General features: G+C 38.7%; 2 protein-coding genes across 2 annotated transcripts in view; one reads left to right on the top strand and one right to left on the bottom strand.

Annotated features, from left to right (window-relative positions):
• The window catches only part of LOC127618309 (uncharacterized), a 94615-nt gene that overhangs the window by 41087 nt on the left and 38472 nt on the right, over positions 1-15056 (top strand). The window lies entirely within an intron of this gene.
• LOC127618313 (uncharacterized) overlaps positions 1-15056 on the bottom strand; it is a 58977-nt gene that overhangs the window by 27218 nt on the left and 16703 nt on the right. The gene's annotated exons all lie outside the window — the stretch shown is intronic.

The raw sequence follows: 15056 nt of genomic DNA, 5'->3' as shown, positions 1-15056 counted from the left end.
TTTCACTTGTGTGTGTGAGAGCGCGTTTCAGTTGTGTGTGTGAGTGCGTTTCAGTTGCGTGTGTGAGAGCATTTCAGTTGCGTGTGTGACAGCATTTCAGTTGTGTGTGTGTGAGCATTTCAGTTGTGTGTGTGTGTGAGCATTTCAGTTGTGTGTGTGAGAGCATTTCAGTTGTGTGTGTGTGTGAGCATTTCAGTTGTGTGTGTGAGAGCATTTCAGTTGTGTGTGTGAGAGCATTTCAGTTGTGTGTGTGAGCGTAATATTTTCAGTTGTATGTATGAGAGCGTTTCAGTTGTGTTTGTAAAAGCATTTCACTTGTATGTGTGTGAGCATTTCACTATAGTATGTGAATGAATTTGGTTTCATATGTGTATGTGAGAGGAAAAGTACATGTATGTGCATGGTAATTCTGAATAATGTCCCTAGGGGCACCTCATAAAAAATCCTTAAAACAAGATACATTTACTTGAGAAGCAACATATAAGATATTTAGACTTGCTTTAAGAGAATGTACCTTAAATATAAGTATATTTGTTTCACTTGGTTATACATCTGCGAGTGCAGTAAAGACAAAACATCTATTCAAGATCTGTTCTCTAAAAGCAAGTATAAATATCTTATATGCTGCTTCTCAGGTGAATACATCTTTTTTTAAAGGATTTTTAGATATGTAAAAATAGTTGTATTTTTAATATTATAATCAACATTCTCAGATAACAATTTTTTCTTCTGCAGTATAGCTGCTAAAGAAAATGTACATTATTTTAAAGTAGTTTTAGATATTTATATTGGAAAACAAGCCAAAACAAAAACAAATCAATAACATATTTTTTTTCAATGTATAATAGGGCGAAGACTTCACCTCTCTCACCTTTCTGTTCACTTCAATCCAACTTTAACTCACAAAAAAACTCTCTCTTATTAATAAAGCAACATATTGCCAATTGTCTTCACTATAAGAAATGCACAGTGTCATATATTATGATTCAGTAAGTCATTAGCCTTCACGTTATAATCTAGCTGCATTAAGTGTGCGTGCTCAAGGGAACTTTCAGCGACAGTGTGTGAATCAGAACAATTTCAATCTCTCCCCCTTAGATCGAGACATCTGCGCAACTCATAGAAGACATGCTGACCACACAGAGAAATGTCAGTTTCTGAGTTTGTAGTTATTTACATGACCTGCTTCCTTATTAATTGCACTTTGTTAAAGGTATAACGCATTAAATATAACAGCATTAAAGATGTAATGCCAGGGCGTTTCCTTTAAAGATGCTCCACATCCAAGTTTTGCTTCAGAGGAACTGCAGCTCCAGATCCACTTATTCCACAACGAGAGTGCTTCTGTATTTCTGTATTCTTATTCTGTATTTCCTATTTTTGCATTATAATTCCCTCACACTTTGCGATCTACATCACCTTAAGCTGTTTGGAAGGTTTGGAGTGTGTCTGGACTCTGAGCTGTGTAATACTTCCTCTCATCAATCAGACAGGAACTGCAGTGCTGCTCTCGTGCATCATCATTAGAGTTTAATGTAGGGATGGGCGGATTGATCTTAAAGTATCGATACTTCCGATACTGTATTGTATCAAAATATCGATCCTCACACAAAAATAATGATTCTAAAAAAAACATTTAACTAGAGATATTATCATTTGGTTACCATGAACATGAACAATAATCATAAGCTTGAAAGTGAAATATTAAGTATTAGGACATATTAGGAAAACTTGTGCATGGTGGGAACTATTTCTTGTTCCGCTCATTTTAACATGCATGCTGAAAGACACAAGCAGGCAAGCGCTTGCACTGTCACATGGATTATTCAAACAAGAGAGATCAGTACCTTGTAGAGGTAATGATAGAAAAGAAGAGAAACAGCTTCTGGAGTAAATTCACACTAAAATATCAACATAGGTGACATTTCTTATAATGTCACCTTTAGATATGTCATGTTCTTAATAATAACTATGTGTGGTAATTGTGTGATAATTAACCATGGTTAAACTATAGTTACTGTAGTGAACACATGGTTCATTTTTGTAAGGTAAACAAAACAGAAGTCTTATCATTTTCTGTTTAGACTCACAAATAAATAAAATAATTTCTAGAATTATGACTAAAAATTATATTTTAAATTACCCATTAAATCCCAAGAAATTGCAAAAAATAAAAAATAAAAATAAAAATAAAATAATCAGTTTAATAGAAGTATCAGTATTGGTATCAGTATCAACGATATTGGACTTGAAATTATTGGTATTGGATCGAAAAGAAAATTAGTGATTTCGCCCATACAGTTGAATGTGATCTCATGTTAAGTTAAATGAGATCGAACGTCTATTTGACAACAAAAAGTTTTGTCAACAAATTTTATTGTTGACGTTTTTGATAATGTCAACTAATCATTTCAGCCCTAGTCCACAAACAAGCCTTAATGATATGAGACTTGATTAACAGACATTGATTGACATAGTATGTTTAATTAAAGTGTGTGTGTGTGTGTATACAAATACATGCATATATACATACAGTATACTCTGAAACCGAAATCTTAAATAGTAGGCAGTGTAAAAAGCCAATTGTCGAAACATATGCTTAATGGGATTTGTCCAGCACCATCCAGCCAAATTAAAACTGATGCCCTGGGGTACCATCTTTATGCATCTTGAGATAAAACTACTTCCATTAGGGGAATGAAGTCTTTCCCTCTTCAAACTACTACCAAGGGCATTGCCTCTTATACTGTCTCTCACTGTCTTTCTCTACACACACACACACACACATACAAACTCTCTCTCTCTTTCTTGATAATTGGAGAGGGTAATATATGGGTAGAGCGAAAGATGCTGCTGTAGTGTGCAATACTCTTTACTATATTTTCTGTAGTATTGGACAACAGTATTAGACAATTCAGGTTAGTACATATTGGTATTGGTGCCAGATTCAAGGGGTTATAGTCCTTTAACAGTAACGTGTTTGTGTTCAATCAGTGAAGAAGAAAAAAAAAAGATTTGTATGGCATGTGAAATACAAAACAAATTATTTATAATCCAGAGTAAATATTAATTTTCCCAGATCGAGAAGAAACATCAGAATATTCCCTCGTTACTGCTGTGTTATGTTTGGCACTTCAACAGAGATACTAAAAACCCATATTATTAAACGTAAAAAAAAAAACTGCCTTAGCAATATCTTTTAGTGCTCCACCGCTTAAAAAGTTTATTTTCAATTTCCTGTTTCTAAGCATTTATTGAAGTTGACACACACACACACACACACACACACACACACACACACACACACACACACACACACACACACACACACACACACACACACACACACACACACACACACACACACACACACACAGACACACAGACACGTTGGTCTACCTATCATTATGAGGACTTTCCATAGACATAATGGTTTTTATACTGTACAAACTATAGATTCTATCCCCTAAACCTAACCCTCACAGAAAACTTTCTACATTTTTACATTTTCAATAAAACATAGTTTAATATGTTTTTTTAAGCTATTTAAATTATGGGGACACTAGAAATGTCCTCATAAACCACATTTATAGCATAATACCCTTGTAATTACCAGTTTGTTACCTAAAGAAATTGTCCTTTCTTTAATTTCTACAATTCTACAATTGAAATCTACAATTTCTTCACTCCCATCTGTGTGTGACAGCATTATTGTTGCACTATTATAAATGTCCTGAGTTATGAAAAGTAATGAGTTATTTGATGTCACTCTCAAATGTTTTCCAACTGTCCGATACAGATAGTCATAAAATGGTGACATGCCTTCCTCTTTTACTGTAATTTATATATTGTCTGTCATTTTTTAAGAAAAAGAAGAAGAGTGTGCAATAAAATTAGTTTTTTGTAATCCATATTCAGAAATATCTTAAAGAGATGTGCTATGAAAGTAGAAGCTGCATAGTGCTGCTTATAGATACTATACTGTAGAACTTTGTGTTCTTCCTCTGCTGATCAGGTTACAACACCATTGCATTTTCCAGAAGTAATAAAGCTTATGTCCTTAAACTGCTGAGCTGTGAAAGGGGACTGATAATGGGATCAGTAGGGGTGGGCGAGATTATCAAAATCTATAAATAATATTTTATTTACAGTGTGTGTGTGTGTGTATATACACTTCATTAGGCTCTTAATGATTGAAATCATCTAGCTAGATGATTTTTTAAATATATAAAGGCAAAAACCTCTGTCTCTGGAGATAGCGCGCATGAAAAATATGTGAAAAAAGAGTTGTGCTGCACGTGTCTGATCAGAAGCATATTTAGAATTCGAGATGAATGTCACTGAATTTGCTTGGGCTGGAATTTCGCTTGGGCTGCCACCGAAAAATTGTAAGTGCTTGAAAAACTTTTTTTTTTAATTGTTTCAGTCTCACATTAAGCTGCACTGCCTTCCTCATCCATTTCTCTGACAGAATCTGTACGTCAATAGAATGAGGTGCACATTTCTTGCCACACTGTGGTGATTTTGAGTAACCGAGAGACAAAAATTCTAAATTGTCAAATTTCTACCGGTTTATCTTGTCCACACGTATATATCGCCCACCCCTAGTCTCCAGAATTTGGATGGTTTGCTGGTGGATCAGTGACCTTGATTGGCCTTGAACCTGTCTTTATGCATTAGTGGTTCTATGCTGAGCTCATAGTATGCTTTAATTTTTGGATTTCTTTTTTGAAGATTTAATTTGTACACAGTCAGGTTTATCTCTGAAACTTGAAGGGAAAGTGCACCCAAACATTCTGTCATCATTTTCTCACTCTCATTTAGTAGAATGCTTTTTGTCGTCGCAGTGCTGCTGCATGAGGACAACAATCAGACCAAATAGAGATTTTCCAGTTTGCACTGGGGCTCCCGCAATGCGCCTCTTATCACTGTCAGGCAGACCGGAGAGATTCAGCCACAGTGCACGTTCACCCATGACAGATAGAGCCATAGCACAGTCGAAGGCTTGGACAACCTGGACGGATATTACTATGATTGACCGTGACGATTTCCTTCTATTACATGGGTGAAGGAGAAACCTTCTCTAAATGTTTACCCATATCTTCCATGAGGTCAGCCTGGTAGGCTGAAAGAAGGCGGAAACATTCAGTGCTCAAACAGCGAGAGCCGAGGCTCTGTACGAGCCTTGATAAAGGAAGGTGGTGATGCGGTCCATCTTGTTAGAGAGTTGGGCTTAGGGGGCAAGCAAACCTCCTTGCGATGTCTTTAGGTGTCTGTCTATTGATGGTTCGATGGTGAGTGGGGGTCACCCATACAGAGCATGGCCATATCTTTCACCTCCAAACCCGAGACCGCTTAATGTCAAGCGGGTCTCTCCAGTAGTGCTTCATATGTTTAGCGCACCCAGAAAGGATGGGCAGGAGCTGTATTCTTGGGCTGGCCGGTGGCCCCAACAGTTTTCCGTCATAAACATCCCTCTCCTGATCAGCGGCCTTTTCACAGGCCGCCATTCGATGTTGAGCTAAGCGGCCGCTTGCTCACACACCTCGAGGAAGATGGCATGCGGTAACAACGCAGAACCGCTGACTGGCTGAGCGCGATGGCCTCCTCATTCTTATTAGCACTCCAGCACAGCATCGTCATCATCCCCAGATTCGATAGACTCATACTCAAACAATGAAATAGTGGTGTGGGAAGATTCTTCGAGTAAAGAAGCCTCAGTTTGGTTGGCCCAACTGAGAGGAGGCAAAGTCTGGGGGGCCCCCAGAGTTGCAACTTCGTCGCCATTTCCTCCATCCTAGTCATCATGCTTGAGTTCGCTGCCTTGGGTAGCAGCTACTTTGAGGCTATGGTGCAGGAGTTTTCTTGGCAAGGACATACAATGGCTACAATTTTCAGGGAAGTAGAGAGCCTCATCCACATGTTTGAATCCCATGGACACAGTGCAGAAAGTATGGGAATCTCTTGCTGCAATAAGCGCTTCGCAGGCGACAGGGCACGCTCACAACTGCTGGTTACCTGTGCAAGCTGGTGATAAAGGTTTGGGTTGAGCCATGTTACAGAAAAGTGCTGTTACAGTCTCTTGAGTATCTCTTGAATAATCCACCAAATAACAGATTATCCCAAGATGCAGGGACAATAGCAACAAGGAAATGTGGGCAGCTGTAAAACACACAAAGGCCAGCGAGGATGGGTGGTTTGCAGGCTGAATAAAACAGCAAACTGACCAGAACTCAGTTGGCAGTCACGCCTGGCGAAGGCTGATCCAAGAATGTGTCCTTCTACAGACTGTTGAGTGAGAGCCAAATAGAGCATAGAGTTCGCAAGGAGCGAATGTCTACTGAGGAAAGTAGCTTGTACAGGTACTTTTATGCCCTCCGGTAAGGGCGGGACCTTACAGTGGCATTGTCCTGTCTGTCAAGCCAGACTTGGTGCAATTGGATGCTGAATGAGAACTCTTTTCTACCTCTCACAAGTTGTCTCTCACTCTATTTTTCCATTTCACACATTCTTGCACAATGTAATCATTTGGATTTTTTAGATATTCCAAGCTCAATGGTTTGTTTGTAATTAGTGGTGCTTGCAAAGCAACACTATTGTAATCTCACATACTTATTATTCTATCTCCGTACAAAACTTCGGCACCTAACTCGTCCCGCACCGTTTGGCGTAGACCCACGGATGAGGTGTCAAATCGAACGGCCTATTGAGGACATGTTTTTCTAAGCGATCGGGTGTACGATGTTCGCACAGCGGATGAAAAAGCGGCCAAAAAAGTCCCATTGACTTAACATTGCGGAATGTTCAGAAATTTAAATCCCAACTGACCTTTTCACACACACAGACAAAAAGGTCCTGACAGCCCTGCGTCTCTCCCTCTCTCTCTCCCTCAGAGGATTTATGTTATCAAGCAGCCAATAAGTAATGACCTAAAATCTTCATAGCCACACCCTAAAACGTGCTAAAAATGTGCTAGCATCATGCTAACACATGCTAGCATCGCCTAGCGAAGTGTTAAAACATGCTAAAAAAGTGCTAGCATCATGCTAACACATGCTAGCATCGCCTAGCGAAGTGCTAAAACATGCTAAAAACATGCTAGCATCATGCTAACACATGCTAGCATCGCCTAGCGAAGTGCTAAAACATGCTAAAATCGTGTTAGCATCATTTTAACACATGCTAGCATCACCTAGCGAAGTGTTAAAATATGCTAAAAATGTGCGAACATCATGTTAAAACATGCTAACATCGCCTAGCGAAGTGCTAATACATGCTAAAAACGTGCTAGCATCAAGCTAACACATGCTAGCATCGCCTAGCGAAGTGCTAAAGTATGCTAAAACTGTGTTAGCATCATGCTAACACATGAAACATTCTATGACCATTATTTTAATGCTTAGCAAAAAGTTAGAAAATGCTATTTGATGAGTTTTGCCACGGCAAACACCACTCACATTTTCTTCAGGAAATGTACCTATCTAGTTAGATTTAAGATCTGTCATCTGAGAACCTTGAATATGAAAGGCTGTATAAAAAAAGTTTATTTTTGAAAATTCTGTTCAGTGGTGCTAGTGATACAGAAATTGCACTCTTCAGCTTTCACCCTTTCTGATTGCAGTGGGAGTTCAGCTATCATACATTTACATTTAGTCATTTAGCTGGCACTTTTATCCAGAGCTACTTACAAATGAGGTATATCATGGTATCTTGGTGTTGACCTGAGTAAATAGAAGATTTGAAGATCTATAAGATGCCAGCAGTAATCGTTTATGCTCTGTTAGTTGATTTAATTGGATGTTGTCTGCTGTGATAAAGTTACGAAAAGACACATTGATTTTACATATACCCAGTTGATTTTATCAAAGGCAATTAAGGCTGTAAGAAAAGTGACCTATGGCTGGGTTTCTGGATAACTTTGCAACTTAAGCTTGTATGATCATCTTAATTAGAATTTCTCATTATTTTATGATGGAGTTACTCCTGTTTCTCAAAACAGCATGTAGATCGCTTGTTAGAAACTTGAACATAAGTGCTTTGTTACAGGAGCTGTCCAGTCCAAATTGGTGCTGATCAATTTGGCTAGTAGGAGTTTGTCTTCTCAATATAAAAATAATGTGGCAATACTAAAAAACATGGAAGTTGTTTGTAACCTTGTTGAGGTGCCAAAATGTATTAACTATTACACAATTTAAATAAAGAAATAATGGTAGCTTTAATAAGACATAGATTTAGATGCTTGATTGATGCTCAATCATAGAGATTAATGAAAGTAATGCAAAAAATGCATGAAACGTGAATGCACGCAATGTGAATCATAAGGGGCTCCCACATAGTCTAAAGTTTTATTGCTTTGGGATCCAGTCCCTCTCAAGAACAGAGGAAAGGGGGAGGCTCATGATGATCTCATTGTCATCGCTGGTGTTGTTGTTTAGATGGATGTGTCTAGTAACAAATGTATGGCTCATATTTATTTAAGTTTTAAACTGTATGGTCACATCACTCACATATGTCTTCTTAATCTGTTTTAAAGAACATATCATCTTTCTATTGCCATTACAATTATGCTTATCAAATAAGGCTAATATAATGTTATACTGTATTATGTGTCTTGTCAGTTTAGACCATTGTGTTGCATGTTCGCAGGCTGTGAAGACTGCCTATTAATTTCAATGTGATTTAAAAAAAAACTATTGTATCCTCTGAAATAGTTTACAATGTCTTTCCAAGGATCAAAATATATTAATTATATTTATATAATTCCCATTGCCATTGATAAACTGAAAGATGCCAGAATGATACGTTTAAGTTGCACTTAATGGACTTAAGGTTTAAAGCTCTTGTTAATTTACAAACATTTTTACAAACTACTTAGATAACGTGCTTTTGGGAAATGCGCCTTAGAGATTAAAAACTACTTAAGTGCCACTAACGTTCTACTTAGTGCTTCGGGAAACCCAGCCTAGTTCTAAATTTAAGTGACGCCTATCCACCCAACATTGACCCATACAGGAGTTTCGACTTGTCCCTCAGTTTAAACAAAAAAGCAGAAATCTTGGTTACAGTACGGCACAGTTTTTCTCAAACAATAAACATAATGTTTTTACTTAGTAATTCATGTTTCTTGTAATTCATGTAATTTCACATTTCTACTTTTTAACCTGTCAGAATGCTGGACCCATTAACTTTGAATGTAAGTGCATTAACCATGGAACCATGTTTTTGGGATTAAATTGAGGTTTCCCTAGTGTGAGATGCCACTCATTTTTCCAAGGTTACAGTATATGGTGGGATTTTGGTAAAATAAATAAAAAACGAGAGACACAGAGAGCCTATTAAAGGTGTTACACAAAAAGGCAAGAGTGATTACGTGTCTCCATTTCTGTGTCTCTGTGTGTGAAAGAGAGACCTACTGTATGCCTTTCAGCTTGATGTCGGCTATTGTTTTGTGTTTGTTGTGCTGATCGGCCACAAAAGAGCTCAGATTGACACGGAAAAGATGTTCATCTTTTAAAGCAGTCTGGTCCCTGGGGTGGTACAAAGGCAGAGAGACAGCTTGGGAGAGAGAGAACGTTTTAGGGAGGGAGGGGTTAGAGAGATGACCAGCAGCCAGCCACTTGCTAAATGGCACAGCAATCCAATGAGAAGACGGGCTTGCTAGTGAGCAGCAGCATCGTTTATTCCCTCCCTCCCTTATGCTGCCCTCTTCTTTCACTTGTTTTCACAACGTTCCACATCTCTAGCTGCAAGGCTTAGCTGCTCTGTTGTCATGGATACAGAGAGAGCTTCAGCCTCCCCCTTTCGCAATGTAGAGAGCAAGCGAGTGATAAAGAGTTAGAAAGCGTGCGACAGAGCAAAAGAAAGATCGAGAGCGAGCAGAGATATTTAGGGCTGACTTTGGATAGCCCTTGATGCCTGCTGGTCCACCTCTACTGCAACAAATCAGCTTGTGTCAGCCAGCCAACCTTCATTCCTCTGCCCGGACTCCAGCCCTAGGGCCCTCAGGACAAAAAGACGTGGAGGAACAGGAGGTGCAGGAGGGGGGAGGAGGAGGACAACGGATGCCAGTGGAGATCATATAACAGAGGATGGGAGCAGTGGAGTCCGTTGAGAACGGACAGCCCTCCTGTCCCTCTCAGGAGCGCCCAGAGAGCATGTGAGTAAGAACAGAGGAAAGGGGGAGGCTCTTGATGTTCTCATTGTCATCGCTGGTGTTGTTGTTGTTTAGGTGGATGTGTCTAGTAACAAATGTACGGCTCATCTGGTTTGAGTCTCTGTTGAATACCTCTTATCTAATGCATGTGAGTATCCTCTCAGCGATGCCTGCATAACCATTCAAACCATTCACAAAATCATTAAAATCCTTACAAGTGTTTGAAAGAGATAGAGAATCACCAATCACAAAGGAAGGGGTAGTAAAATTGTGTGTTCTTTGTGATGTCATGATCATGCATGTTGTTTATTTACATTTGCCATGTGTTGGCAGTAGAAATTCACTGGTGTATGTGTATTTTTAAAATTCTGTATAGTCTGTGGATGTGTGTGCATTCCAGTCTGGAGGTCTTGCAGTCTGGATTGGGCAGTAATAACTGTATTTAATAAGGGAGAGATGTGTGTTTTTGTGGGGGATGGAGTGTAATGCGGCAGCAGTGAGAGAGGGAGAAAGAGAGAGAGATGGTGCTGAAATAGAACACTGATATGCAATGCATTGGAGGAAGGAGGGGGGTTATTTATGCTCTAGACACTCAGAAGAGGTTGATTTAGAATGACTCCTAAAATGCACAAATTGTGGTAAGTATAGGTGGAAAAGTGTTTCTATATAAACACTCTCACTGTTAATTAGGCGACAGCAGGTCAAAAGTTATTCTGCTATAATTAGTCTGTGCTTATCGATATTCGAACCACTGCCCCAGTCGCCAAAGTTGGAATTGTTGTTAAACATACAGGTATGGGTACATTTGAGCTCCAGCTTCAGTGAGAAATGCCCTCAGATTGGCACCAAATGTGAGTTATAGAGGAATGTGTATTTTATTAACCATACACACTAATCCAAACCCCAACCCTAAACCTAACCATCAATAGAGACAAAATGTAATCTTAGAAGGAAAATATAATCTCTGAATCATGCTCATAACTGATTAACTACGTTTTGATTCCCACGGGACCAGAACCTGTGTCTCTGAGGCTACATGATTTTAGTATTGCCAAAGGAAAAGGCAAACACAATTGAATTGATGCAAAAATGTCTGATGGGGGATGGCTCTTGTCTTTTAACTTTGTATCAAAAGCATATTGTAATGTATAATGCATTCTACTGTACAGTATTTTATCCTTATCACTTCAGTCACAATGGCCATTTTATTATAGTAATTACCTTTGTGCTAATAATTTGACTATAATTTCTTGCTCTTGTCAACACAGCTGGGGATGATGGAAAAGTTCAAACCTGCATGAGCTCTGAAATGTACAACAAAATGTACAATGTTAGATGGCTCATTCAGCCATGACTAACACTGCTATTAGCATCTCTAAAGTTTGGTTTATGCAATCCCTTTTGAGAATTATTACATAACTGCCCTACACCTGCATAGTTTGCATGGCAGTTTGACCTTCAACTCTTAAACATTTATATCAGGTGCTTTGTAATGTGGTTCAGCTACCAGTTTTCATGTCTACTACAATGCACTCTGTTGGTGGAACTTTCAAACATGAGCTTGAAAGTTATAAATCTTAGATATTTCTTTAATATATGATGCATTTTATGCTTGCAATATTTTTCGGGCATTTCTACAACATAAACATTGTCATGGACTTGTAATGCACCTTCTACTTGATCACATGTGCATAAGCAAAAAACTGTATATTGAACAGTGAGAAATGGAGCTTCTTAATCTCCAATCCTTTATGTGCTTCATGCTTGGCTATCAGTTATACTGAATATCAGCTTCACTTAAACTTGAAGCATGTGCTCAAGTGACCCTGTGCACATTGACATAAAATCTATCAATCTTCAAACCTAAGTTAATCTTTGTTATAATGTATTTATTTGGTTTTCAGTTAGACTTGATTAGATGGTTTGGGATCATGACTTTCTCTTTGTCTCTGGATCTTACATCAGGCTGTCTGGGTCTACTTAAATCCTTTTATTAGTTTAGTAGATTTTAGTAGACATCTTTAGTGCAATTCTCAGCTCATTTTAATAGCCAGGGACTGGGTTAACTTTAACTTCTCATCAGTGGTATATTTACAATGCTCTTATCCAGCTTCTCTCCTCTAAAACAGCTATACTCAACCTTAGCTGGTCCAGGAGGCATTGAAAATTGTATTTGCTTACAAAAGCTACATTAAAAAGTATTCTCTGAGCATGATGTTGGTTTCACAGTGTTGCTTTACACCCCATAATATCAAAGTTTGAATTTTGTGGCTTTTTAGTCCATTAGGTTTGAGATTATGTTTATGTCTGTCATGGTCCTGTCACTCTGTCAGTCTGGGTTTTTGTCTGACAGGACCGTGGCATCATCGTCCCATGTCTGTCTTGTGTTTCGTTGTCCCACTTTGTGTGAGCGCATGGTTTCGGTTGTATTCTCTGCCGTGCACTCTGTCTTATTTCATGTCTGGAGTATGGTGTCTGGGTCCTGACTTCCTTTCTGGTTCGGTGTTGGTCTTGGTCTGTGTCGGGACACTCGTGCTCCATGTCACGCTTATGTCATCTTGGCAGCATGCACTCGCATCAATAGTATGTCTGTCTCTTGCGAACACGGGTGCGTGTCACGCTGCGTGCTAAGGTCACATGCTGTCTTCACGTTGCACTGAGGTTCGGTCACTTTGGTCTGAGATTTTGGGTTTGTGTGTGGCCGAACTCTCACACAAGTGTCTCTCTGTCTTACATCATACCCGCCTCCTTGTTTGCCCATTATTATTTTATTGGTCACCCCTGCCCTGTCATGTTAATCTGTTGATTTCTCTCCCTATTTTAGACTCCTCGTGTTTGCTGTCCAGTGCCAGTTCGTCTTGTTTCCAGTCTTGTGTGTTCATTCTTCCCTTTTGGTTCTGTTTCCCCTATCTGGTTCCTGTTTTGGTCCGATTGGTCCTGTTTTCCTCTGCCCAAGCCTGGATTACCCTTTTTCCCCTTCAGGGTAGTTTATGCTTTTTTTTCTCCCTTATGGGAGATTTATGTTGTTTTTTGTTTTTATAAATCCCCTTTTTTAACTCTGCTTTTGGGTCATACCTCTGCATTCCTTGCCTTTGCTATTGTACTATGTTAAGTTAAATTAATTAATTACAGTATTTGTCTTTCTTCAAAAATGGACCAAGATATTTATAATGGATTTTGCTCTTAGCGGCATAGGCAAATTATTTTCAGGGGAAAAAAAAAGCTCTCAAATGTAACATAAATCAACCCTGTGTCAAATGAGCAACATTGGGTGAGTCAGTTTTGAGATTTCCCGGATGGCTTTGATGATGTATGCATATGACTGGACCCTCTTCTGGAGTCTGGTACTCTCTGCCTGTCTCTCTCAACACTCCTTAAAGCCTCTGAGACCCTGAAGTAAGCTCAGTGCTGCAGCAGAGCCAGTACACATAAAATATTGAGAGAATGCCTGAATTATTTGAAAGTTCTGGTTGTGAAAGCTGGTGAAATGAACAATTGTTTTTTGCTATTGAACTCCAACATTTCAGATATGAAATAGGGGTCCTTATGATAATTAAGGGAATTATTTTCAATATGGATATGCTTTCTCCTATCCGGCTTAATATGCAGCAGCAAGTAATCCATTTATTGTTTGATAACAACCAAAAAGTGTAAATACTGTGCAGTGATCTTATCATTGGTCTTTTTGTTTGAGAATACCGACCAGCCCAAGATGGCAACATTGGCTCAACCATGGCTTGTATGTGTTTGGAGCCAGAATATCTCTTTTGACCAATAGAATGTTCAAGTAATCAAAGTCAATGCCAGTTTATACCCATTATTTTGGCAATTCCATTTGGTGACTCTAGTGGCACAGGACCAGGGCTGGACTGGCAATTTGGCATTTTCCTGGTGGGCCTACACACTTTGGGGTTTAAGCAGTTTAGAGATAACTTGCTGTTACTGTGTAGGTCTTACCACCAAAGAAAGAAGCAATCCATTAATTAAAACCGTTATGACCAGCACCAACATAAAAGGATACACTGATAACACTTGATGCAATATTTTGGTTCTTCTAAGGGTGAGAATCATGGCATGAAAGAAAATTAGGATGGAAGGGAACACGGCTATGTCCATTTCGAGCACTGCCAGTTTCGCTCATCCTCTTTTACTGTTTTCTTTTGTCTCCCTCTCCTGGTCATTCTGTGCCATTACTACAATATTAGGGAAATTATCTTCGTGTCAGCTGGCACAAAATGTGCAAATCACACCATTTATTTATGTATGTATTCATTTAATACAAATTTATAAAGATCAAAATTTTAGAACCACTTTAAGTATTATGCTTTGTAATTATTAATTTTTTTTTTATATATTTTTAATTATTCGCATAATTTGATCTGTTGCTGAATTGCGTCATATCGGTGTAGAGTATTTATTCATTTGCAGATGTGTACATAGTGCAGTTAATTTTAATAGCTAATCACCGATAACACCGTTGTTCTCTCTTTTTGCAAAAAAAATTATATTCTCTGTCAGAGTAATGGCTTTCTATTCTGTTCAGGTTAGCTTTGTTTAAGCAGGATTCTCATTTGTCTCACTCACTGCAGTGTTTGTGGCTGGAACCCAGCAGTGTCTGTGCTGTGCCAGAAAGCCCGGCTGTCTCCTGGCAGACAGATCTACCCAAAAATCAATCACCTTATTGTTATATTTCCCCTCTGCCTTTCACATTAAATCTGAACTAAAAGCAGAAATATGCATTGATCCTGCAGCATATGCAGATATTCTTATTACTCTCTTTTGTGCCAAAGTACCATACCTGCATTTACAATTTGCAAATAATCCTGTCACATTTGCATTAATAAAATATGTTCAGTTAGATTTTCAAAGTAAACGGAGATGTATTCCATAGGGAGTTTCAGAA

The sequence above is a fragment of the Xyrauchen texanus genome, chromosome 24 (genome assembly GCF_025860055.1).
Source record: "Xyrauchen texanus isolate HMW12.3.18 chromosome 24, RBS_HiC_50CHRs, whole genome shotgun sequence".
NCBI classification, from domain to species: Eukaryota; Metazoa; Chordata; class Actinopteri; order Cypriniformes; family Catostomidae; genus Xyrauchen; species Xyrauchen texanus.
This window is presented reverse-complemented; position numbering and strand designations above follow the sequence as displayed.